Source organism: Ornithodoros turicata, chromosome 6 (assembly GCF_037126465.1).
Source record: "Ornithodoros turicata isolate Travis chromosome 6, ASM3712646v1, whole genome shotgun sequence".
NCBI lineage: Eukaryota > Metazoa > Arthropoda > Arachnida > Ixodida > Argasidae > Ornithodoros > Ornithodoros turicata.
The window spans coordinates 8,477,691-8,503,893 of record NC_088206.1 but is presented as its reverse complement, the minus strand read 5'-3'; the positions used below and the strand labels follow the sequence as shown (position 1 = coordinate 8,503,893).

The 26,203-nt window shown below is 45.5% G+C and overlaps 1 protein-coding gene across 1 annotated transcript in view; it reads left to right on the top strand.

The window, feature by feature from the left end:
• Positions 1–10,722: 10,722 nt before the first annotated feature.
• LOC135399002 (peroxidase-like) overlaps positions 10,723–26,203 on the top strand; it is an 81,700-nt gene continuing 66,219 nt past the window's right edge. Inside the window, exon 1 of the mRNA XM_064630623.1 lies at positions 10,723–11,208. The gene's annotated coding sequence lies outside the window, so the exon portion shown is untranslated. The remainder of the gene's footprint in view (positions 11,209–26,203) is intronic.

Here is a 26,203-nt window from a genome sequence, read left to right as displayed (position 1 = left end):
AGCTCCTGCAACTGCCCTTGGAAAACATCGATAGGTGCAGCAGACATAACAACTGCGCATATCCCATTCCACAAAATGATTGCATACGAGAGAGTAATTGCAATCCAAATGCGTCTCGCATGTTCGTTGCAATGCTCTACACGATACAGGTAGAAGATATGCGGAAGCGAACATACAAATCATGAAAGCATTTGTAACAGAACCTCTTTTTAGCAAATTTCGCAGCAAGCTTGTGTCTCAAGGATTTTCAAGCTCACATTTCGATGCAAGGCCCTGAAGCTACTGATCACTGTGAGATAGGACCAATGGAGAATACAGTGGTGAAATTACTAAAACACGTTCCGGCTTAGATTTTTGTATATGGTCTGGTGACGGCTCTCTGAAAGCCCCATCATCATCCCCTCCCCCGTTCCCAATGTGCAATAGGGCACTGTACCGCCTCAGCGGCGGTGAATCGCCCACCCCATCATCATCCAATGTATGTGTGTGTGTGTGCGTGTGTGTGTCTGGTCAGTACTAGAACACACCTAAGTGATGGCTCAATTGTTGCTTTGGACGCCAGAAGTTTAAGATACAGCCTGTTCGTGTCATCCACTATAAGAAGGTTCTGCTAGCAATTCAAAAGGCTTTTTTTCAGCACATATTGTCCGGTAACGATAATTCGTGTCCTTACGCCGCGAGACAACTATATATATTGTCTGTCATGTGCTTTATGCTCATTTGGAGGTCGCAACACTCACGCACACAAATCAAGTAGCAAACAAAAAACGTCGTTTGCGCAAAACTCACCGAACCCGAACCACTTCGCACAACCCATCATTTTATACCATGCCTCGAGTGCAAAGCACGGTATCTAATCACGTAGCACAGTGAGTCCCAGTCACGCATCCCACGGCAAACGTACCGCTCAATCACTCATGCACAACGTCGGTAAAAAAAAAAAAAAAAAAGAAGAAAAGAATGGCGCGCGCCTTATTCCGAGCAGACGATACGTGCATAGCAGACGACAGCTGGTCGTCTGCTACGCACGTTTCGTCTGCACGGAATGGGGCGCGCCATTTTTTTCGTCCAGCCTGGACATCACACGTAGAGGCATGTAGACGGAAGAAATCTGGGCCAGTCTTGTCCGCACGACAGTCGCACGCAATTCGGCCTTGAACTCGGTGTGAAGGCATATCGTTTGATCGAACGACTACAGGAACGCCGACGCATCGTCGTCACATTTAACAACGTCGATGTTGAGGAGATTACGCTGGCGTGAGAACCGGAGCGGTCTCTAGCCTACGACGTGAACGTCAATAGCGGTATCTTCGTGCACGGGAACACCTGCTTTGTTATGCATGCACCTGGACGCATTATGCAACCTGGTCACCTGAAATCCTCAGTGCGAAGTCGCAGCGGTTTTCTTATTACTAAGCGTTCTTCTTTTCTTCTTTCTTTCGCGAGACAAACAGTAACCTCGTTGCAGTGAGAGCGGTGAATACTAATACTACAATCTTCTATTTGCTTTAGAAATGCAGAAATGTACTGTCAAAATTGATTGTTATAATCTAACCAACAAAATGGTAAATAAACTTCAACACCAAATGGGAGACTGTCATAGCCACAGTTGCTTCGCGGCAATGACACGAAAAAAAAAAAAAAAACTCAATTTCTAACTGCAATTTAGAATCATCGAGAAGGATTCGTTGTTTGCATGTGACAACTCTCTGCCTTTGCTCTTGCATGGCGAGGGTACCTGAAGAAAGAAGAAAAGGGAAAATCCTTTATGGAAATGGCCACCAGGTTACGCAGTCCAACATGTAATCTAATATTTTTCCAGTCCAATAGCAGTAGCCTGAAAGATAAAGCATCCACATTTCATAGAGAACGCAACTGTTACTTTTAAACCACATGCTATTTCTTCCCTGGTACAACCAGAGACAAACCACCACCACCACTTGCTTTTATCATTTAAACCGTTACGCAACAGCATAACGCAATTTATAAGGACTCCAACACATACTTCTCCTGTTTACCCATCTATCACACTTAAATAAGTGACTGCCTTTTTTTCTTTTCATTCTGGTTACGCGTGTTCACTGTTGCTCAACAGTCAACCACTCAATCAAGAAGGTAATATGCTTGTTGATTAAGAACGCTTAGCCGTACACGACATCCTACATTCGCAATGTCAACACAAGAAGTGCTGTACAATACTGACCGCAAAGCCGTCGCAAATATTTCGTCCGTATACACGCATACACTTGCTTCATTGCCACTTCATCAACATCGCGAAACAGGTTGCCATTGTTTCGATGTGGAGCAGACGACGTCGAAGCAGACGACAGACAACGTTATGGCAGACGATCCGCGAGTCGGCTTCCCGAAGATGGTGTCTAGCCTTGATCTGTCATTGCATCGGCTTCAAGTCGAGGCCGAGCGTGTTGTGATTTGCATCGTACCGGCCACTGACGTTCTAATCAGTGCTTTGTTGCGATGTGGGATTGTTAAAATGCAAATGCTGCGATGACTCGGAGTGTCGGGCATGTGTTTGGCGTGCACAAGCAGGTGTGGGGGCAGGAACGCATCTGCCTAGAGATTGCGCGACCCCGGCTGATTTGCATGCATTGACACTCGCATGCTTGATTAGCCGGAAGTGTAACTATAGGGCGACGCCGTAATCGGATCAATGAGAGCAGGGCGAAGGTTTTGTCTCGATGTCCTGGGCGTTAGAAAGCGCGGTTGACCTGTCAATGGGGAGTACGTTGACAAATGAACTGCCGCGTGTAAGAGATAATGTGACAAAGGGAGCTGCAGGGCCATAAAAGCACAATATGGAAACATAAAACACATAAAAAAACACACGCATGGACATTAGCACAATACCAACAGATAGAAAGAGCTAACGCTTCCTTGACTTTGAGGAAAACACAATACGGTGAGGGTAAGTTTTGTTTGTTCCTCAAACTCAAGGAAATCTCTTTCGACAGTATACCCCAGCTCGCTTGCACCATACTAATTTGTTCACCAACAGATATATCTATAGGTGCGTCATCCTATTTGTATTGTGACATGCTGCAAGTAACCGAAGGGTAGGACTGTAGACAATTTCGACCACCGCGGGTTCTTTTGACATACGCCGGAAATTTCTGACATACGTTCCTCGAAGCAATGTTCACCTCCACGACGACATGAGGTGTTTCACGGAAGGACAATAACGCACATTTTGAAGCAGTGAGATGTAAACCACGCGCACCATGAGAGAACTGATGTTCTGAGGCTGGAACAACATAGAAAGGACAAACACATACAAAGCCTCAAATTGCCTAAGAAGGACCGGAAATCCAGAAGATGTGGGTTCGAGTCCTACAGCTGGCTAACCTTTTCTGTGACTTCCATCTTTCACGTGCAGCATGTTCTTTGCAAACGCAATGGGGAATAATACTCAGTGTCTCTTCTGGCATACAAGCTGTCCAGGAAGGCTTAGACAGGCACCACGTAAAAAAAAGCTCATATCCGCTCGCTTCTCACACGTTTTTGAAACCGAACCGTATATATAAAAAAAAAAAGAAACAGAAAAACACGAAAACGAAGACGACAATCAGTGTTACAATCAGACGACACCTGTGTTAAGTACAAGACATCGATAATCTCAGGTACCGTAAGACGCAGATGTGCTTTTTTTTTCTTCCCTGATCGCATTCAGAACACTCTTTCGGAGATTGGCTTCCTAAACCCGACCTTCGGGAACGAACAGATCTTGTGACGTGAGCAGATCCTGTCTTTGCCACCGCAACCGTACGAGCCTCCAGTTGACAAGAGCAGAGATGGTGTCATTAGTGACAATAGTCACATCGCGCGCGACCTCAGCGCGTCTTTACGAATCGCATGAACGCTTAACATGCGAGTATTATTACCTAAGCTGATTGCAGCATTGGAGGCCACAACTGGGCACTGATGAGAAGATACGGCTCCTAATCCACGACTGTAGCGAGGCTTTTGAAAGAGGAGATTAACGGCGATCTTAGGATGTGGATGCGGAGTGCCTAAGCGGACTGCTATATCATACGAAGTGTTCTTTTCATCGAACTGTGACGGAAAGGGAGAAACAAGAAAAGAAAAACATACGGAAATATATTTTGGAAGTGCGTAGAACGATATTCCGCAAAACACCCTTCTAAATGCTGCGGTGTTCTACATAACGTACCATTCCTCAGGACATATTCCAATATTCCACGGAGAACATCATTTCAGGTTTCTTTTTTTTTTGGGGGGGGGGAGGGGGTATATTCTACTTCTATTATCTTCGACTGGCAGCCACCGATCGCTCTACAGCGCTCTATCTCCGACTGGTCAAAACCATTACTGGTCAAAACAGAGCGCTCCAACAACAGCTTCGGCAGTTGTTTCTTTCTTCCATCTTCTTTCTTTCACCAGCTCGGAGCGGTCTGGCCGCCAGTCGAAGATACCATTAATAAGGCTAAGTTCAACATAAAGCAAAAGTGGTCGGCAAAAACGAATTTGCTAATCGTAAACCGAGAAGAAACAGTGACTATAATGTAAGTGGCAATTTTGGTTCTGGAAATGACTTACAGATTTTGCCGAATTGTATAACATTCGTCCCAGGGAAATCGTAGTACACTTAGGGCTTTTAAAACCACTTTTGTATGCTTGCAATCGCCTGAGACAAGAATATTGTAAAGAAAAAAAGAAACAAAGAAGAGAAAATGTCAAAACTGCCGTAGTTAGGAGGTTGTTTAAAGGAGGAAGGAGACTGGACCTCACGAATTACAGGCCCATATGAATACTCTACATTATCAGCATCATAATCGAAAAATGTTTGAGCAAAACGATGACAAACTTTTTAATTAAACAAAACCTATACACCCCTGCGCAACACAGTTACGTATTAGGAAAAGCCCTAATTCTTTAATTGAGGATTTTTGCGATATTGCATCCTCTACTGTGGATAACAACATTATGGCACTTGGCTTATTCTTGGACCCAATCAAAGGTTTTGATTCCATAAATCACACTATTCTGTTGTACATACTGGAGAAATATGGACTCAGGGGTCAGCTTCTTAACCTATTCATCAACTAGTTAACCGACAGGCGGTAGGTAGTATCTATTTGTAGACTCAAGAGTAACTTATTTTCATTGAAACATGGAATACCCCAGGGCTCAGCTTTGGGTCCGGTGCTTTTTAACATACGAGCAAGCAAGCAAGCAACATCTGCAACTACTATATGCAAGCCACATCTGCGATTTACAGTTAAACAGTCAAGTATACCAATGTGCGTATGACAAGGCCCTGCTTATTCCCTGTAAGAACCTAAGCGAGGGAACTACAGAGAAATACAAGCAGATATATACAAGTTGCTCACATGGTTTAGCAGTAATAGAACAGTGGTCAGTACACAAAAACTAAACTAATTTGTTTTCAAAACCCACCAAAACTACTTACAACAGATGTTTCTATACATAACGACGCCTACGAACTGGGCCCGCTTGCACGAAACAAACTTAGTGTAATACTTAACGAGTTCCCCACTTAGTGTAGTGCCGGAGCCGTAAGTGGCTTGCACGAAACTTCTACAACACTAAAGTGGTGGCGCTCGCTCCGCGCAGTTTAGGACGCTGGCCAAGGGTCCTAGGAGCACCCTAAACTACCGCACTAAAGCTTAGGACTAACATGTCGGCCGCTATGAACCGTGTATCGAAAATTCGTCGTTGGCCCCAACTGTATCTCGCAATACAGTACGCATTTTCCTCGCAATACTAACAACGTCTCATTTTTTTATGCTGTGGGTGCCGTACGTGTTGTGCTTTTCGTTAGCAACATCTCTCAAAATGATCGCCGCACGCGAAGTGCCTCTGACCGGCACTGCCGTTGGCGATAAGTTCCCAATCATCGAGCAATTCGAGACATACTTTGGGCCACAGGCTTTATTTTATTTAACAAAAGCACGCAACAAGTGACCTAACTCGTTCTTGCAGCTACAATGATAGTACAATACCTTATTTTGGTTCTACAAACTGTTTACGTGCGACGGCAGAAGCAGACGACTTCCCAGAATCCAAACATGCCGTGACGCACGACTTCCTGGGATGAACTCCGGAAGTTCTCTTTCTACCAATGAGAGTCACCCGAAAACTGCTACTGCTCGTAGCCACGATCCACTTTAGAATACTTGACTTAGGGCGGTCGTCGAAGTGTTCGTGCAAGCCACTTAACCGCAACCCTAAACTTAGTGCACTAACGCGTTAGTGCAACACTTGCCAAGTGTTACACTTAGGACTGTTTCGTGCAAGCGGGCCCTGTACTTGTAGCCCACTTGGGTTTTCGCAGACAGTAATATATTGGAATCTTATGTTTACATCCTGAAGCACTATGCTAGCGCTTTTTTATCGGGGCAAAGCGTGCTTAGATATGACATTGCACTGTTTTGGAAACTCTTCAGAATACCACTGCAAATGGATAGTAACGGATAGTAACGGAAATGTGTGTCTGTACGCTCTCGCTCAGCCTGCGCGACACCTCCCACTCCCACTGTACAAGATAATGCGGATTTGAATAATACATGGAAATTACTATGTACCAACAGCCTCTAATGTCACACCTAGACGCCTACTCCACGCGAAAATCAAGCGCAGTGCAAAGAGACTAATTAGAAAATGGTCATTGCGTCGACAATGAAAAAAAGCGTCGTTCTTCGTGATGTGAAAATGTGACGATTGCCGAAAAACCCTTAGTTTTTACTTATTAGATGTGTCACTTGTGTTGTCATGATGTGTTGGTTTGACGATGTTGTTAAACGTGTTAGCAGGTGTGGTTTTCATACTTCTCTATACTTCTGCGCACTAACAATGGTACTGTGATGTTACACGTATGGTTTGTCTGCGCAGTGTGGCAACATGTTGCATGTGCCGTCGTGTAGAACTGCGGATAATTTCGACCACCCGGGGGCGCTGGAAGCAATGTTTACCTCCCCCACATTGCTACCACCCTCGGCGGGGATCGAACCCGCGATCTTCAGCTCGGCAAGCCATCACGTTACCGACTGAGCTACCGAGGACTCTGCGCACTTCGAGCATTTCTAATGCATACTTATATTTTCTTCTTTTCGTTCTTCTGTTCTCTCTTCTTCCTCTTCTTCATAATCTCTTACGCAATATGTCTCGTGTCACTTGTCTGCCGCTGTCTGTAAATGTTGACCCACATGTCAAAAGGCATCGGTCATCATATAGGCGTAAATAAATATTAATAATAATAATTTTATTTTTCCCATTCTATACACAATTGCAAAATACAGCAGGCCCGTCTAAACCTAAAGGCTTGTGACACTGGGCCTGAGGCCAATAAATAAATAAATAAATAATAATAATAATAATAATTATTATTAAAACGCTCTTTCAAATACGTGTTTTGCGAACACCTCTTTTCGAGTTTGTTCCTACACCCTCGCCCGCTGAATTACAATGAGTGGCCAAGAAGAAAAAAAAAAAAGAAAGAAAAAAAGATCAGCACTGCGTATCAGACGAAAAATCACTGCCGCGTTCGGTGTTCAACCAAGCACCTTACGCATACTACGTGTATAATCTGATACCCCGAGCTCTTCGAGATGATGTAGCAATTAATGCGCAATCGCTATCAACCTCACAGTCATCGCTATCAATCACAGAATACAAAGGAAGGTGGAAGTACCAAGGTCTTATACTTGGCGCTTCACATCATAGATGAATGCATCAATTTTATCGCGGCCAAGGACAGGTGCGGATGGAATGTGTGAGGACCCTATTCGCACCGCATGCTCATCACAGGGTGTCACGTGGCAGAGCGTTTGTTCGCGTCCGAGTTTGATCACAAGACATAAGCAGGACAATCGTGGTATCGTTGCCCACTTGCCGATGCGTTTGCCAGTGAGATTTAGAACGGAGGCACGACAGATACAAGGCAGCAAGAATAAGACGATGACTGCTGGTGAGAAATCCCAAGAAGCACAACATCTTGGCCCAATATTGGACCGATATTGTCAATATTGGTCCAATATTGGACCGATATTGGCAATACTGGGCAAATATTGGGCCGGCATTGTCAATATTGGTTCGGCATTGTCAATATTGGTTCGGCATTGTCAATATTGGTCCAATATTGGGCCGGCATTGCCAATATCGGTCTAATACTGGGCCAAGACGTTGTGCTGCTTGGGATGACACGTTGGTCATGGCGGTTGCGACTGTTGCACTAAAGTATATATAGTGTAGTCAGCACAGTTCCCCATGAAGTCGGCCTTGGACGCATACTAACCCCCCTGTTCCCCACTCCTTGCTGCTGTCCTCTCTCTTATCTGTCCACGTCTGTACGCCGCTCATAGCCAGAGTTGCTTCGCGGCGCTAACACTGACTGAAAAAAAAAACTATAATAGTGCAAGGAACCGTTACCTCTCCCTCTCAAGAAGGTCGACAATGCGGTACGCGCTCTGATTGGTTTCCGCAAACGATTTGTCCAATCATCGCGGAAGATCGTTTCAGGTGACCAATCCGAGGCCTGTCAGCGTTGCTACAATGCTTGCATGAGACCATGAGCAAAGGACAGCCACATGGCCAAAGCGCCGACTGTTGCTACACGGAATTGCCGAGAAATTTGGCATTCCTGACCAATTTATCCCAACTGCTTACTAGCAAACGTCACTGATGCTCAATGTGGTGGATGAGCTGAGCATCAGTGAGCAAACGAGGAGCAGAGAGGGAGGTGAGTGAGCGGGAGTGACTGGGAGCCCCAAGTGCCGACCTCTGACGACAGGTGTCACACGTGACGTTTGCAAGCCACATTGGGTGTCCCACCTTCAAGACCTATGAGTGGACTGAAACGTTACATAAAGTGCGTTAATGTTCTTGTCGGAACAACGATTTTGTGCATTGTTTGGGTGACTAAAACGTTTATGCATTCCCACTGGTCCCATATGGCAGAAGCCTTACTAAGCTGTTTGCGTGGATAAAAACTGCCTTATCAGCTCCCATATAATTTATTATGGACAATATGCAGCTCGTTTGTTCTGGGCTTCTACTTTGTATTTTCTGTGAAACTAAATTACATTAAGTGAAACACGAAGAAGCCCAATTCAGCAGTGGTGGTGGTATATAGTGGTGCTAATGAAAAACCTCGCCATTGTCGGCCTCACAGAAGTGGGCAAAGTCACGACTAACGCACTGGGGGAATGCGCGTCCTGGGCAGACTTCTAAGGGAACTGTGCCTATGTCTGACAGCCGTCTGAGGAAAACCCAGGAAAGACCCCTGACAGCACAGCCGGCACCGGGATTCGAACCCGGGTACCTCCCCAGTCTCGACGTGACATGGGCAGCACGCGCTAACCACTCAGCCACGCGAGTTGGTGCTTGCGGCTCGGACTTGATGCCAGCCACTGAGCCACATGCATGTACTTACGATATGAAGCCAGCAAGTCATGTTTACGTTGCCGATGTCGATCTGCTCTTTCGTCGAATACATATTTTGGAGATTCCTTCCTTAGACTGGCATTGGTCGTCAATATTAGGGGCGTTTTCCAGGAGATCAGCAACGTACCATACAGTGGGTCATTCAGGTCACGCAGCAAAATTATATTCAAAGTGGGTAGAAACCACTACGTGGAGAAAGTATCCACAGATGACCCCATCATGACTTTTAAACCCACTCCAATTCAAAACGCGATTGACGTTAAATACGGCCCGCACAGTGCCGAGATCACGACCTGCTAGATTATAACGACCATGTCATAATCGGCAACCCCTATGAGCAGCCCGTCCGCACGATCCGCTAGTGGCGCTACTGATCGGCCCGCGAGATCTACATCATGATTGGACAATTGAAATTTGAATTTTGAACGCGCAGAAGCGGATGTACGACTACCGTAGCAGACGACAGTAACAGCTATGAAAACGCGTAGAATGATGATGATAATCAACTTTAGAAAGAAGCAACTCCTGTGGGTCATTCACCGCTTGTACAAAAATACTATGGAAAGCTAAAGTACAAAGTGTTGCAGAAATTGAGGAAGAAATAACGGTGCCGATGACTAGCGCCACCGCTAGCTTCCAAATGCCGCGCTGGGAAGGGGGTGCCTATGACATGGTCGTTATAATTTAGTAAGTCGTGGCTGAGATTTCGCGGCACGCTAAGGAACCCTCTGGTGGGCAAAGTTAATCCACAGAACGACCACTGTGGCGTCGTTCACGATCCATCGTAATCTAGTGACTCTAGATGGGTAGAAATCCAGCGAACCGGTAGAGATGTAGGAAGGGAGTTGCCTCAGGACAGAAGCCGCTGATATTTCGAACAGAGACTGTTCTTCTTCTTCTGAAGAAGAAGAACTTCTCTTCCCTGTTGTGAACTCTCTTCCCCTGTTCTGTCCTGAGGCAACTCCCTTCCTATCATGATCATAGTTGTCTCGCGCCGTAATCCCACACCTTCTCATTGTCCACTTTAAAAACACTGTCTTGATTCTCATAACCATTCATGGTCAGAAATCACGGCACTATACACTTCTACTGCTACACTTCTCTGCACCCATAACCCTCTTTAAATCCCACACTTCCGTCCGAAGCAGCACCCACGAACCCATCCACATGCGTCCGGTCGTCTCAACACCTCCGCGTCGCAAGAGACACTCCAGAAAGGAAACGGAGAGAAGCCTCTCGCGGAACAAGCGAGAGTGAGCGACCGCACTTTCACGTGCGAGCGGGAAGACTGAGCTGTCGGCAACCAGAGAAAGTTGCCGGCGGACGGCGGAGTCGTTCCGCTAACCCAATTCTACTCGCCTCCACTCTACCGCACCGAGATGCGTTGCCTTCAGAGTGTCTTCTGCACTGGTGACGAAGTGGCAATGCAAGTGTGGCGTCCCTGCGAAAGCTCTAGGTCGATCTGTAGCACGAGTCCACAGAGTTCCACAAGGTCCTGGACTGGGAACGCGTGCTAGGCCACGAAACAGACTCACGTCTGTGAGACGCCGCGAGTGCTGTGATGACGTTGGGGTTGTGTTAAGCTGCTGAACAATTCGATTTCGTACTAGTGGGGGTAGGTTTTTTTTTGGGTAAGAACTCTGTGAGGTGTGTGCCTTTGTGGAGGGCCTTGGTTTCTGCGGATAATTTTTGCACGTGACCGGTCGCGAAGAGAGGCAGCCTGTGGAAGTTGCTGCTGACTTCCTTGTGGATTATCGTACAAATAAGGTAAGTTCTTTTTTTTAAAGATATGCGCAGTGAATGCCGTTTATCTTGGGACGCACTATTGTGTGCAATGTATCACGATGTTGTCAAGGCTGCAATCAGGACCGGGAAGTCGTGTGACTTTCCCGTCCGACTGTTGACCATGTAATCGCTGGCTTGTGATGATCTATAACCAATATTAGAAAATATTGGTCAAACTGATATACATATATAAATAAAACAAAATATTTTGTCAACTTAGACTACAACGTTGCGGCTTACATGAGGTGGCGAGTTCTATTTGAAGCTTGGCCATGTGTGGAGTTTACTTTCTGTGGTCTCACATGTATCTAGGGGACAGCGCTAACATTTTTCCACTGAGTCCGACGATCCTTCTTACGTGCCAAAGTATCTACATCATGATAATTTACTTTGCCTTTTTATGACGCATGAGCGATCTAAAGTATCGTGCAATACTTTATACGGTTACTCCAAGTTTCTGAAGAAATAGTAAATGGATATACAGTAAGGTAGTACATTGCAGGGTAAAAAAACTTGCATAATCTGACGCAAACTCAGAGACGACAAATCGGGAATGTAGCATGCATGGATTACAGCGCGGAATTGTCCCACAACTTAGAAAAGCGGTGGTCTGAGAAGAACGCGTTCGAAAACATATTCAAAAGCGACACCGCGGTTATCGCGGCGATGTCAGCGGATGCTAGAGAATTAATCCAAATGATTGAGACATTAATACACCAAGAGATTAAAAGAACTAGGTAACTGAAGAGTTATACAATTATCTCGAAATTACAAACATTAAGGCCGAAAGAGTTAAGTTAAATTAAAATTTAAAAATTCAATTTGCAAAATAATTTAATTCAAACATTATCTTTGAATTTAAATTATCGCGCGATGTAAAGTGACGAATTATCACCATCAGAGCATCATCATTTCCTGCTGTATTTGTGTGTGTATGGGGGAGGGAACTCTTATTAAATTCCCATGAACGAAGATGAGATAAATAGAAGATCAGATAATCATAAATATTGATTTCCGGGAAACGCTGCCTAACATACTCCATATAACAGCAGAAAATATCTCGTCTTAGCCCGTTATCTACCATTCGGGATCGCCTCCCATACACCTCAGAAAGGAAGACGGTGTCACTCTTTCTGCGGAAGGAACCAGCAGCGTGTGCACTTTCGACCTTTTATCAACAGATCAACCACTATCTGTCAATCTTAAGAGACAGCCTCAAGGGAGGGAAGTGCGCGATGTACACGCGATGCGGCTGTGGTTATCTGGAGCACGAGTCCTTTCACCCTTTGACGTCTCGGTGCACTTGAATGACTTCAATGAGCCGTATTAAACTGCGTGGGTGTTCGTACTTTAGGATGTGGTCTGCTGTCTCACGGCGGATACCGGCTCGTTGGCATGTCCCCTGTATTGCATACGTGCACAGCGTTTAGTTGGGAAGCCATTGAAAGGAGCTATTCTTTTGTGCTCCTGCAGGGGGCACCGGCTTCGGCTGGTGTTTGGTGAGTGGCGCCACCACGGACCCCAGCCCCCAGTCCTAAGGTGTTATCCGTACCGTGCCGAGGGGATTTAAGGTGAAGGGTAGAAACCTTGAACGCTTTTGCTGGGTGATGAGGCTCTCGTTCCCTTTGAAAACGTTTTAAATTTTTTCAGAGAGGTGAATGTAATCAACCAGTTGTGAAGTTTTAGTTCACCAGTTTTACCTTCCAATTTACACAGAAGTGTAGTTACACAACTGTCCTTTTAATTGAATCACTATGCTCTTAACATAACCCATTCATGTATCATCATCGTATTTGGCGCACTATGATCTCAGTTGTCGCTGCGCCATTAAACTTACAATCAAATCAAATCAAAATATTCTTTTGTGCGACGAAAGCATGTTGAGACGCATAACATTTCGAATAACACTGAAGGTATTTAGCGTTGTAATATATGGGTGTAATATAATATAACTATCAATCCATATATAATCATCCATCAATAATAATCAATCCATCAATCCATATCAATCCAACTATATATTTGGTGTAATATAATATAACTATCAATCCAGCATCTCTCCCTGCATCGAGGTCTTCTCCAATGGGTGCTGTCATCTCCAACATACTAATGTCTAAGGCCTGCAGTATTACTAAATCAAATAAAAACGAATAAAAACGTTCTATGGTTGGAAAGGAAGTGAAGGAATTTCGTCCCTGACATTCGAACACGAGCACCTATGGTTCTGAACAACATCAGGGAAGTTTTTTTTTTTTTCAAATTCCCCGTTACTGCCGCGAAGCGACTGTGGCTATGAGCAGCGTACAGATGTGAACAGATGGACAGAGAGGACAGCAGGAAGGAGTGGGGGACAGGGGCGTTAGTATGCGTCCTGGGTGGACTTCAGGGGAACTATATGCCGACATTCGTCTGGGAAGTCTTCGGAAACCCCAGGGAAAATCTCAGACAGCACAGGTAGGGTTCGAACCCACCACCTTCCCCTTCCCTTCACCACCTTCCCACCTTCAGGAAAATGCTGTAGTGAAAGATACTATTTTCGTCATCGAGGACTGAAACCTGGTACGATCTCTCTAACAGATAAAGCTACGAGCAGCCGACTGAGATGATTCTGCACTCTGAGAAAAAAAAAAAAAAAGAAAAAGAAAACGAGTAAATTTGGGGAGCCAATTACAGCACCTAGTCAACCTCATCAATTACTCAACCTATTAGACCCCTGATCCTAAAATTTACTCACCAGCGCTGCAAATAGTACCTAAACTTTGCAGTTACAACCATGCCATTTTACTACTACGCACTGCCGTGCATTTAATCCCGAAAGAGTCTAATGGTTATAGCAAAGCATCTAATCCTCAAAAGGAATAAAATTACTCCTTGTTCTATCATTAGACAGTAGTCCTACGTGGGCGCGAAGTCATCATCATCATCATCAACGCTGTAGCGCGTGCAAGACGCAAGGAATTTCGAGAATTTCGGGTGCAACCGGCAGACTTGTGCCCGTTACAAAAAAAAAAGGAACTAAATACCGTTACCCGTTACTTCAGAAAAAAGTAACTAAATACGTTACTCGTTACCAACATACAAAGGTAACGAGTTCTCGTTACTCACAGGTAACGAGTTACTTTTACGTTACCGCCGCATAGTTAAAGGAGCCAACAAACATGCCGTCATTTGCCTTCAACCCTTTATTAATGAGGAATTACACTTCAGAAGAAGCTGATACTCGAAATTTGTCGTCCGTGCTTCGTGTTCCGTGTCTCTCGGCCCCTTACCATGACTCTATATCAGCTTGCCTGGACCTTCTCCCTCCTTTCCGAAGTCGGGGTGATTGGAGATTATGAAAACACAAGAAAAAACACTTTTCGTACCACCAATCACCAGCGGTTCCCAAAAACAGACGAGGGGCTGCGTCATAATTTAGGGCGCTCAGAAGCTTAGCAAAGACAAGAAAAGTCTAGAAGTCGAAACGCGTTTTTTGTTGCCATAGCACAATAGGTGTCCATTCTTATGAAGGAGGGATGGTCGGAGATTACGGAAACAAGAGAAAAGACAACAACACATTCAGCGAGGGACTTTGAGTCACACGTTGTCGTGGGTCACGCAGGTCAAATCTGCACGCATTGCGCCACGCGGAGTGCCGAAATGTGCTCCCCCGCGCTGAAGAAAAAGAACGAGTAACGTCAGTAACGAGTTACCAATTTTTGTAACTGATTCCGTTACTATTACAATTTTTAAAAAAAGTAACTGAATCGTTACTTCGTTACCAAAAAAAGTAACCGTTACCAAGTAACGAGTTACTTGTAACGAGTTAGGCACAACTCTGGCAACCGGGATATGATCGCTTCAATATTTCCGCGTTACTATTTTCGCGCAGCTCTTACGCAGTAAGTAATCGTACATATCTGGCTTAATGTTACGGCAACCACTCTATCTGCCGCCTTCATCGAATCTGTTCCCATGCTAATTACAAGGCGGACGAAAAAGCAAGAAGGATGTCAACGACACGTGTGCGGCAGACTCTGTGGTGGATGTCATAACCAGATAACAACTGCCTTGGCGACGTTGCGCCGCAAGCATCCCGATACATTGCATAGCGTGGCATACGTTGGTACATTATTGCGTTTCTAGGAATGCAGAGATTATTATCGCGTTTCACAGTACTGGATGGCCGAACATATACCAGCTCGTCTCCGTGCGCTCTCTCTCTCAGGGCAATGTGCTTTTACATTAGATTATATTCGAGAAAAAGAAAAAAGAAAGAAAGAAGAAGATAGATAGTGGAATTGTACATTTAAAGCTACTTGCACTTTCATGGTTGGAATGTGGGATCCCTATAGTACCGTACGCAAAATTGTTTAAACACATAATTGACGCGTACCCAAGCAGCACAACGTCTTGGCCCAATATTGGACCAATTACGGCAATACAGGCCCAATATTGGACCAATACCAGCAATAATGGTCCGATATTGGTCCAATCTTGGTCCTATATTGGGCCGACATTGCCAATATTGGTCTAATATTGGCCCAAGATGTTGTGCTGCTTGGGGTGGTAGTAGATTTTTCATGAAAGTATGTTCGGTAATGCGAATGTTAGTCAGGCAACTGGAATGAAGCAGACGTTTTCGCAGTTCTTAAAAAAGAAAATTCTTCCGTGATTTTACTTTGTCACTTTGAAGGGGTGCATTTTGTAGCGCACGCCAGCACGATGCAGCAAAAACTGGCAGTGGTGCTATAAATAACGTTTCAATCAACTGTGTCATGTTTCAGTACGTGCACTATGAAATCATTACCCGCTGGAAGATGAACATTTAACGCCTGCTTCACACACAAGGTGAAAGTACCACCTTATAGGTCGCGATCCGTGAAATAGAAACGACAACAGTGGGCTTGAAATATAAATTAAAAATATTTCGACCGTAATTATTTTATGCCGGGATACAGCTGAAGCGGTCTCAACCAGAGCTGGGGTCGATATGTTTATTCCAACGCTTCGGTAGAACTGACCGGGAGTTTCTTTTTTTTTTAAACAGCCGGCGTAGCCACGCGCCAACGAGCCAAGCTCAGGCGCTGGGGCAGGTCGTCAATGTCTTCACTTCCGGCCACTACAGGGCCCCCCCGCTGAAGACAGCGAGGAGCTGTCATCCCAGGTGACAGTCTTCCGGGGCGTAGGGGAAGACGCAATAGGCGACCTGCCCCAGCGCCTGAGCGTGGCTCGTTGGCGCGTGGCTACGCCGGCTGTTTTAAAAAAAGAAACTCGCGCTTCGCGCCGGTCAGTTCTACCGAAGCGTTGGAATAAACATATCGATCCCAGCTCTGCCGGAGTCCGCTTCACTGGTGACCCGAACGTGATTTGAACACGCAACCTTGAATGTCGTCACTTCCGGTCACTTCCGTCCAACAGCCCCGAACGGGCTATTACAGCGGCTATGTGTAGCACTCTGAGAGTAATTGTAATTCACTGTAAACAGGAACTTTCGCAGCGAGAATTAAACACACACACACACACACACAAAAGAACAAGCAGAGATGCGGGTTACTTGAATACCACCGCATATATACTGTTTATCACTAAAACTAAAATGCTAAGGTCTGGAAGCGCCTCACGGGCATTAACTTGATTTTTGCTCGCACATGGACGCATGCGATATCAGAAAGCCAGACACCAGAACATAAAGAAGTACATTATTCCTCTTGTAAATAACAACAACCACAACAACCTCTTGTAAATAAGAACGTAGCAAGCACAGTAGAAACGTATTCGAAACATTCGCCTTCACACTTCCTGGGATGAACCAAACGGTAAGACAGCTTTCTCGTACCAGTAAGCTGAAGGGCCACATGTTAATAACTTTTACTAATCTTCAAGTTAAGCAGACATCGACGCGACGCAGGCATATCGATCAGACGGTATAATGACATAAATAAATGAATGATTTCGATTATTCCGTTCCAGCTACGGATTACCCTGGCGTGCCAGAACCGGTTCGGCTGCAGAGGTTTTGGTCTTCGGTTATAAGTATTATGTAGCAGAGCTAATCCAAACTTAAGAGGGCGATCGGCATTGAGAGAGACATTCTCTATGTAAACGATAGAAGAAGCTTAAAAGAATGCTAGTTTTTGGCCGAGATACCGCCATAACGAGTAGATATGCTACATAGATAGGTCTGTGAAATTGAAGTCACCAAGCAGGAGAACTACTTATGGACGTTATAGGGACCTCGTCGTTGGATATTCACTTTGAAGCCAATACAACACGTCAACATTCGGGTGTCATCATGGACACATGTCATGTACAATAACCAATCTCCCCTTTGGAGCGTTGTTCTGATGAATCACCTCATCCCATCGTCATTCATGTACAGTGAACCCTCGTTAATATGACTCCCGATAATCTGACATACGCGCTTTACGACCATACTGCTGGGGAACAATGCAGTGAAACTTCTGCAAATCCCCCGGTTAATATGACAATTCCGCATTATGACCGAAAGTTTCGGGAACGACCATGGTCATAATAACGAGGGTTCACTGTAGTAGTATAGTAGTTGTTGTTGTCTGGTACAGTGAACCCTCGTTATTATGACCACGGTCGTTCTCGAAAATTTTGGTGATAATGCGGAATTGTCATATTAACCAGGGGATTTGCAGAGGTTTCACTGCATTGTTCCCCAGGAGTATGGTCGTAAAGCGCGTATGTCAGATTATCGGGGGTCATATTAACGAGGGTTCAATATGCGCAATAAGTTTTCTCTCTGTGCAAGAGGTTGTACGTGCTTCCATAGGCGAGTTCTACTTGATGACAATACACACCAAGGTCTGTACAATGTACTGTAGCGGACACGGTTGTCTAAAACCAGCACTCCGTGGTTGATCTCACCTCAAATCCCCAGGCGTTGGAAGACTCTTTCTTTCGAGTAATAAGTACGTGCAGCACATGGTCCACCTTCAAATACAATGTGGTCGCAACACTTTCGTACGCAAGAGGGGTCGTCTGGGACGGCGAAGCACTGACAGGCGATTCTAGCTAACCGTGTCCGACAAGAACTTCCGACACACGCTGTCGCCACCCATGTCCCCCGTGGATGCCTACAGATATGTGGGGACTTCCGAGGCACATATTTTGATGACCGAACGTGCCTTCGCTCTCCAAATTTGAGCTCAAACGCTTGGATCGTCACAGGAGAACTATGCAGGTGTATGCTCCATCTCTGGTAGCGTCTGTCCTGAAGACCACCAATGTCTTCAACAATAATAAACTTAGTTCCTTAACTTAGTTAAAAGAGAGAGAGACAGAGAGAGAGAGAGAGAGAGAGAGAGAGGGGGGGGGGGAGCACGTCAACAGTATCCAACCATTCATCCTGTACTAAATAGGGTGCTTTGGGTCCTCATGTTGTTTGGTGCCCCAAAAGACTTCTGTCGTGATCCTGACCCGTGTGACGGTTTGACTCGTTTAATCCCTTGACCGGGTTGTATCTCTTGACTCACCTGTCACTTCGACCTGTTGGATCTCATGACCCGATGGATCTCTTGACGTGTTGGATCTCTTGACTGGGTTGGAACTCTTGACGCTTTCGATCTCTTGACTCGCCTGTCACGTGACCCGTTGGCCCTCTTGACCGGAAGCGCGACAGAAATAAGGAGTCATCACGGCGCATTGTGCGAAAAATTGTTTGCGTTTTGGGCACGCGCATTGAGGAGTCCTTATTATTTTGGGGTCCCAGAGTGCCCGGGTCCGTTATTTTAAATCTGCCTTATACTGTTGCCCTCGAACGGAGCCGAATGTACTGCTTCTTTCTGTGACAACAACAACAACAACCACAGAAGTGCTTCATACCGCTTGGCAACATTTACTGCACGATCTTCGCGCTTGTTCCGTCCCGCAAGCGTCGCAACTGCTCCTGTCCGTGCCAATAATTGGTTAATTGATAGCCGTGCGAGCAAGTCACGAAGTTAGGCTGAAAACAACGGAAGCCATCGGTAGCGTGAAGCCCTGAGCAGCACTGCGCGTGCAGTGAAGCATTAAATTGTGCACCGAGCCACTGCCTCCGTCGACCAGTTTCCCGGTGTTACATCATTACCTGAGGTCATGCAGTGCACTGCACGTGCCGCATTTTATTTTTTTTCCTTATCATCTCGCTCCGTAGGTGTCAACCCTGTTTATTGAGCACATAACCGACCTAACTGCGACAACGGCCTAGATCATGACGTCATCGCCAGTAAGACGCCGGTAATGAGTTTGCATAAAACGGAATCAAAGTGGGCGGTCGATTGAGATCGACATAAATAAAAGGCATGCAGGAAAGTGAGATGTCGAAATATAGTAAGGAAAACGGAACATGAAATGAGTAGTTAGAAGAGAAAGGTAATAAGGTATGGAGGAACTAGCTCATAAGTGATCTTGTTTGTGCAAGCGATATCTATACCTTCCATGTCGGCACAGTTCCCCCTGAAGTCGGCCCAGGACGCGTACTAACCCCTCCTGTCCCCAACTCCTTCCTGCTGTCCTCTCTCCATCTGTCATCATCTGTACGTCACTCATAGCCACACCTGCTTCGCGGCGCTAAGACGGAATAAAAATCTTCCACATGCCAATCTTAGGCGATAAGGTGTGCATGATATGCAGAAAAATAACGAAGGATAGGTGCGTACTATTTTTTGTTGCTGATGTGGATGTGCCGGTCTCTCGACGTGTGCAGCAAAAACATACGGCTATCAAATGTGATATAAAGTTACCCTAAAGAATCTACGAGCAAAAGCCCCTCCGGAAAAACTTCGTGATCCACTGCTTCGAGGTGGTCGAATTCGAGGTAAAACATCGAATTATTTATGAATCCCCTCGGTTTCTGAACGATTTTTTTTTTTCAGGAATGTTAACCGTTCATAAGTGGAGAGTTGACTGTGTACTGTTGCATGGAGACGACGAAGCAGGTGACGACGACACAATTCTTTGAGGCCTTTGAGGCAGACAAATAAAGTTCATCGCTTATTATTTGGCTTGTCACTCAGTCCGATCAATTCGTATCAATATATACTTCGCAAATGTAGGAAATAAGTGAGAAAGCAAGAAAGGCATAACTACAGTTCTTACTTAGCCCATCCTACAGTTGGCAACACACACACACACATACAAGAAAAAAAAATAAAATAAAGGTCGCCTTGAAGGCAGAGGCCTGCCAACCTCGTGTAAACAGGCGGCGATTGTTTTTCATCTGTGGCACCTAAGCAAACCTTGTGAATTAAAACTTTTCATAATAAAAAAAATGTGAAATTTCCATACAGAGTTTATTCTCTGACGTCATCCCTCTAGAGGGTACTAGCTTCGAAAAGGCACGACTCGCTGCCATTATGAAGGTTCGGAGAGGAAGAAAGATGAAAGTAACTGAAAAGGTTAGCCAGCTGTAGGGATCGAACCCACATCTTCTGGATTACCGGTCCAGGGCTCTACCAATTGAGCTAAGCTAACACGCCTCTCCAGCGACTTTCGGGGTGCGTCATCTGAAGGGACGACAAACCAGCCACTCACTCTCATTCACCCTCCTTTCACTCTTACATTTTTTGCTCACTCATACACACATTCATACGACGGAAATCGACGCAAGCGGCACCTGTTGAACAAGAGAGAAACTGATGTTCTGAGGCTGGAACAACATAGAAGGGACAGGGCTTTGTTTGTATCTGTCCCTTCTATGTTGTTCCAGCCTCAGAACATCAGTTTCTCTCTTGTTCGGAGAAGGTTGGTTCCGGGTTTCGTCCGCTCCCACATGCTATCTAGACGACTATCAACGCTGAAGAACACGTGGATTACAGGCATATGGGGCAAGTAATATTTGCGCAGAACGAGAACTCACATACACCAAATCAACGGTGAATACGGTGAGGGTGAAGATCCCGACAGTCAGGACCCCAGGAGCTACATCATCACGGCTGCAAATCCACAAGAGGTTGTGGTGCTCCTTTGTGAGTGACTTCCATGCCTCATGGCTTTTCAGCTTTGGCCTCTCTTACACGTCATCTGCATAATAGCTGCTTGTGTAACTCTTGTTTGCAGTAATGTTAAATAAATAAATACTTTGGGAGACAAACTAAGCAGAATGTCAGATTAGACAGGTTAGGTTTTCCTTCTAATCTAATCTAATATAAATCGGACATAAACTATGGTACACCCTGTAGTAAAAGCACAAAAAAAAAGAAAAACAACAACAACAACAAGAAACGCAGAGGAGATGGCACACACACAAAGCGCTTTGTGCCGTCTTCTCTGCGTTTTTTTTTGCGCTAACACGGCGCTAACACTTGCTTCTCTGCGCTAACACGGAGATATATATAAAAAAAGCTTTTGGTGCGATGTCAGAATACCAACGTTGTTGTTGCCCCTAATTAACATAAAGTACAGCTTAGAAGTGTCTGAACTGCCACTATTGACAGCCAGCAATAAGCTACGCCTCAATACGGAAAAACAGAAGGACAACAAAGGGCACGCCGACTTAACGACCTTGCGATAAGGGCATCTGAGGAAAGAGGTGTGAATTGATGTCGGCTGACGCAAATGAGCTCCTTTTGTTCTGCAGGTATCTTCCCCCGCGAACCTTGACTCCGTTTTGCATCGTCGGCACGCCCTCTGCCACACCACAGGTTCAACCTTAACGTTCTTTCAACGACGTCGCCGTGCAAGGAAGCGGCGGATGAATTCCACGAGAGGGCTGCCCTTCTAAACATGCTTATAAGAGAGCTTTTCGTCGTATTATTGACTATATATCTGCTAAATTTATATGTCTACGTCACGATTGCTTTCAGTAAACGCTCACGGGATGATGTCATTGAACTTCTGATGTGATTAAAAATAAATGACCTGGTAAGCACGAACTGAACGTGGAGACACTTAACCAAATTATATCTATTTTACACATCAAAGTCAACGACGGTTCAGTTCTTGTGTGACGCGGAAAATGTATTCCGTGTGTGGCGTTTTCTCTTTCTCTCTTTCGATAAGATGCACAGATGTCGGTTCTTACAGGCTGTTATACACTCGTAAAAATTGCATAACATGAAAGTGGCTGAATAGCTGTGAATGGAGTGACATTGCTTGTATAGTTTAACCATTATCCGAAATACCAGAAAAGTACCTGTGGAACTTGTTCGCAGTGACTGCAGTAGGAGAACTACCTTCTATTGACGGCTGGAGGATGAGCCAATGTTTGACAACGTCGCTTTTCAAAAATACTCATTGCTATCGCTCTACAACGAGGAGCAGCTTCCGAGCATGAGACTACAGTTCACGCCTTCACGCGTAAGAAAACTATCTATAGGAGAATAAGTACAACTGCATATGAAAGTAGTCCATATGTAGTTCTACTTGTGTACTATGTATGTAGTATGTTTACAAGGCCCAAACGTCGCCACACCAGCACTGGACAGCTGTTTCGGCCTTGTTGGACCTCTTCAGCAGTGCGCAGGTGGGCAACATTTGAGTGGGTGGCATCAGAAGGTCACGGGGAACGTGATATCCTCCCGTCAGGGTGAGTCTCTCACCCTGAGCGGAGCCGTACCATACTAAACACGAGCGGACCCATACTATTAAACGGCGACTAATAGTACAACGACAAGAAAATTCCATATGACGGAACCCTTGTACACTACACCGTTACACAAATATCGTAATTCGTCTCAGTTCCATTGACGTTGTGATCAATTGCACAGAAGGGATGTTCGCTGCCGCTGCTTTACTCGATTCTTACACAGAATGCAAAAAGTTGCCAAGAGCTTGGCTGTTCATCGCTTCCCTGGTTCCTGAAGTAATGCAGGTTGTATCAAATACAAGAGAGCACTGAATAAGGAGTATATAGTCTCATCCTTGTATTGTTACGGGTCTCCGGGCATGGAAACGACGAGGAGGTAGAAATCCGCTGGAGGCAGCGGTATGTATGGGGATCGCAATAAAGGTTATTCGAAGCCTTCTCGTAAAAACATGCATCTCGTTCGATACGTATCCATCTAAAAGCATCTGAAAAGCATCTGAAAAGCATCTATACGTATGCATCTAAAAAAGGTGCGGCAAAAGCCATCCCAAAAACCCGTAAGAGAAGAGAGCACATTTCCTCGTGCCGCCACAGACGTCACCGCACGGCAATCCTTACAAGTTCTATTTACGTACCTCGCAATATCTAACACGCGGACCTCTGAACCCTCTTCCCTAAACCGTAGGAAATGCCTCGGAATGGGCGGATGCGTACTGTTATATTACGTGGAATCTTTCTCCTTGAATATAAAGCCCTTTGCACCCTTGAAGACATACATTGCTGTCCAGCTTCATCGCGAACAAAGGTCCCGCCGCGAATCGCGCGCGACGCATCTGTCGAGAGACCTTTATCTGGCAAGTAGGTCGATGTCACGTTTTTGAAGTGACAGCCGCAACACGCGGGCGTGTCTCTCCACGAGTTTAGTAAGGTCGCTCTGCCTCTCAGCCGCTTCCGTGTGTACACACCGAAACCTGTCCCGGACAGCTTGTCATATACGCGGATGGGGAAAGGGTTAGACGGTTGTTTGAGGGCACCGTATTTACGAGGGTGGGGTACCTCCACTGCTGAAAGTCCCGTTGTAAACGTGCTGTGCACAAAAGCAAACAAGTGTCGCACGAGATCAGCGACAATATCCTGACTGTTGACGACAACCTACGTGACAGGACAGTGCTTTGTAAGTCGCAGTATACACAAGGGCACTCTTCAGAGAGAACGTGTCACAGCCACGGCATCAAATACTAGCGGTAGGGGATATGTAGTTTATGTGACATTGTTGAACATATAGCTGCATGTACATAGTATGAGGACAAATAAACAGGAAGAAACTGTATTGACTGGCAGAGGTACTGCGTAACGATTTTCTCATCCGTAATACAATCTCCCGCTGTATTGCTGGCCATGTCACGTCAAGACTGGGAGGTACCAGGGTTCGAATCCCGGTGCCGGCTGTGCTGTCTGAGGTTTTTTTTCCCCTGGGTTTTCCTCAGACGCTGTCAGACATATGTCGGCACAGTTCCCTTATAAGTCGGCCCAGGACGCACATTCACCCAGAGCGTTAGTCGTGACTTTGCCCACTTCTGTGAGGCCCGACAATGGCGAACTCTTTCATTAGCATCATCACCACCACCATCATCGAAGTGGAAGTATTTTATTTACTTTATGTTCAGTTATACGCACTTCAATGTAGGTAAAACAAGAATATTTGGCTTAAGAACGCAGTCTTATATGCTGCAACAGCGGATTCGGAGAAAACGAGGGAAGTTCTGTGAGGTCCAGGATCTCCCGCTGATGTCCTGGACGAGACCTCGTCAACGAGGTGTGCTCGCTGTCACGGAAGTCAGCGTGACGTCCTCGATTCGTCTTCAAGAGAGATCCGTCAAGGCACACGAGCGTAGGAGTGTTCCTATTTAGGGGACACGCGGTGATTTCGCTTTGCTTGACTCACAGGTCTTCTTGGCATAGCGCACACAAGCTCAAGTCGCTTTCCACGGAAACGTTGTTTTCTTTTCATTACCCTACTAGGCATATAGGTTGTTTAAATGTACGCGGACGAGAGGAGAAGCTATGAGAGGTTCGTGCGGTCTGTGAGTGTTGTTAGAAAGAAAGGGCTTCGAGGAACACTAGAGATTTGGGCCGACAGAATGTTGTAGGAAGTCCTCTTCGGAATGCTGGTATGCAAGGTACCAAAGCGGTAACAAGAGGTAAATAGGTACGTTTACACAAATAAATGTGTGAGTTATTTTGCAAATGATTTATAATCATTTCGTAACTCTCCAAAAAATGATGACGATGATGACGATGATGATGGTCACAAGAAAAGAATAAAACTTCCACAAGATCACAAGCTGGCGATTGCTTTTAGAGTTTTCAGATTGCATTTTTCGTGTCTGTTAGCCACCGATTTAATTATATACTGTCTATTGTACAAATCGTTAATATCCACTTTATTACTATACCACCGGGACGCTTCGTGTTTGTATTTTGCAACCCACTTCCTGAAGTTGTGAGTGGCGCCACCATGCGATTACTGATCAGCGAAATAGGCTCCGTAAAACAACATGATTTAGAACATGAGAGAACTGATGTTCTGAGGCTGGAACAACATTGAAGGGAGAAACACATGCAAAGCCTCAAAATACCTAAAAAATGAACGATGAAAGATGAAAGTCACTGAAAAGGTTAGCCAGCTGTAGGAGTCGAACCCACATCTTCTGGATTACCGGGTAGAGCCCTGGACCGGTAATCCAGAAGACGTGGGTTCGAGTCCTACAGCTGGCTAACCTTTTCAGTGACTTGATCTTTGATTTAGAAAGCTGGCGCGTAGCGGCAAAGCGACGCCCCTGTGTATTGAGGATATTTCGAACGTTTTGTTTGTGTGTTCGCAATACAAAATGCTCCTCAAGAGCTGCCAATGATTATTGAGCGGTTCGGGATGGGGAAGTTGTCCTCCGCTCCGGTTTCCATACCTCGAATTCGCGCAAACAGGTAGAAAGTCGCCTTACCCACTATCTTAACACTACCCATCCAAAGGGCCTCAATGAAAGACTGAATTTAGGTTTCTAATCACTCGTCGACCGGAGAGTTACACATTCACGCGCAACCCGCCAGCGGGCTGGGCAGGATCCGTGTATTCACACGAAGCACATTCCCCAGAATACAGCGGAAAATGTAAAAAAAAGTCATAGCTTTCTGCTTTCACGAGAGCGCGAGCACTAAACGTCATGTCTTCATGTACACTACTAACCGTGGGGAATATCCTGCGACACAGTCACAAGATATTTCGTAGCAGTCGACAGGAAAGGACGCTGACGGTGTCGTCTGCTAAGTGTCGTCTGCTATGAATGGCGCCGTGTGAATGCTGGACTTGGGCTCTGTGAGAAGTGTTTTCGCTTTTCCTTCCCCATGTCCTTCGTGTGAATACACGGTATGATGAACATCCTCCGACACTCCCATTCTGTCTTC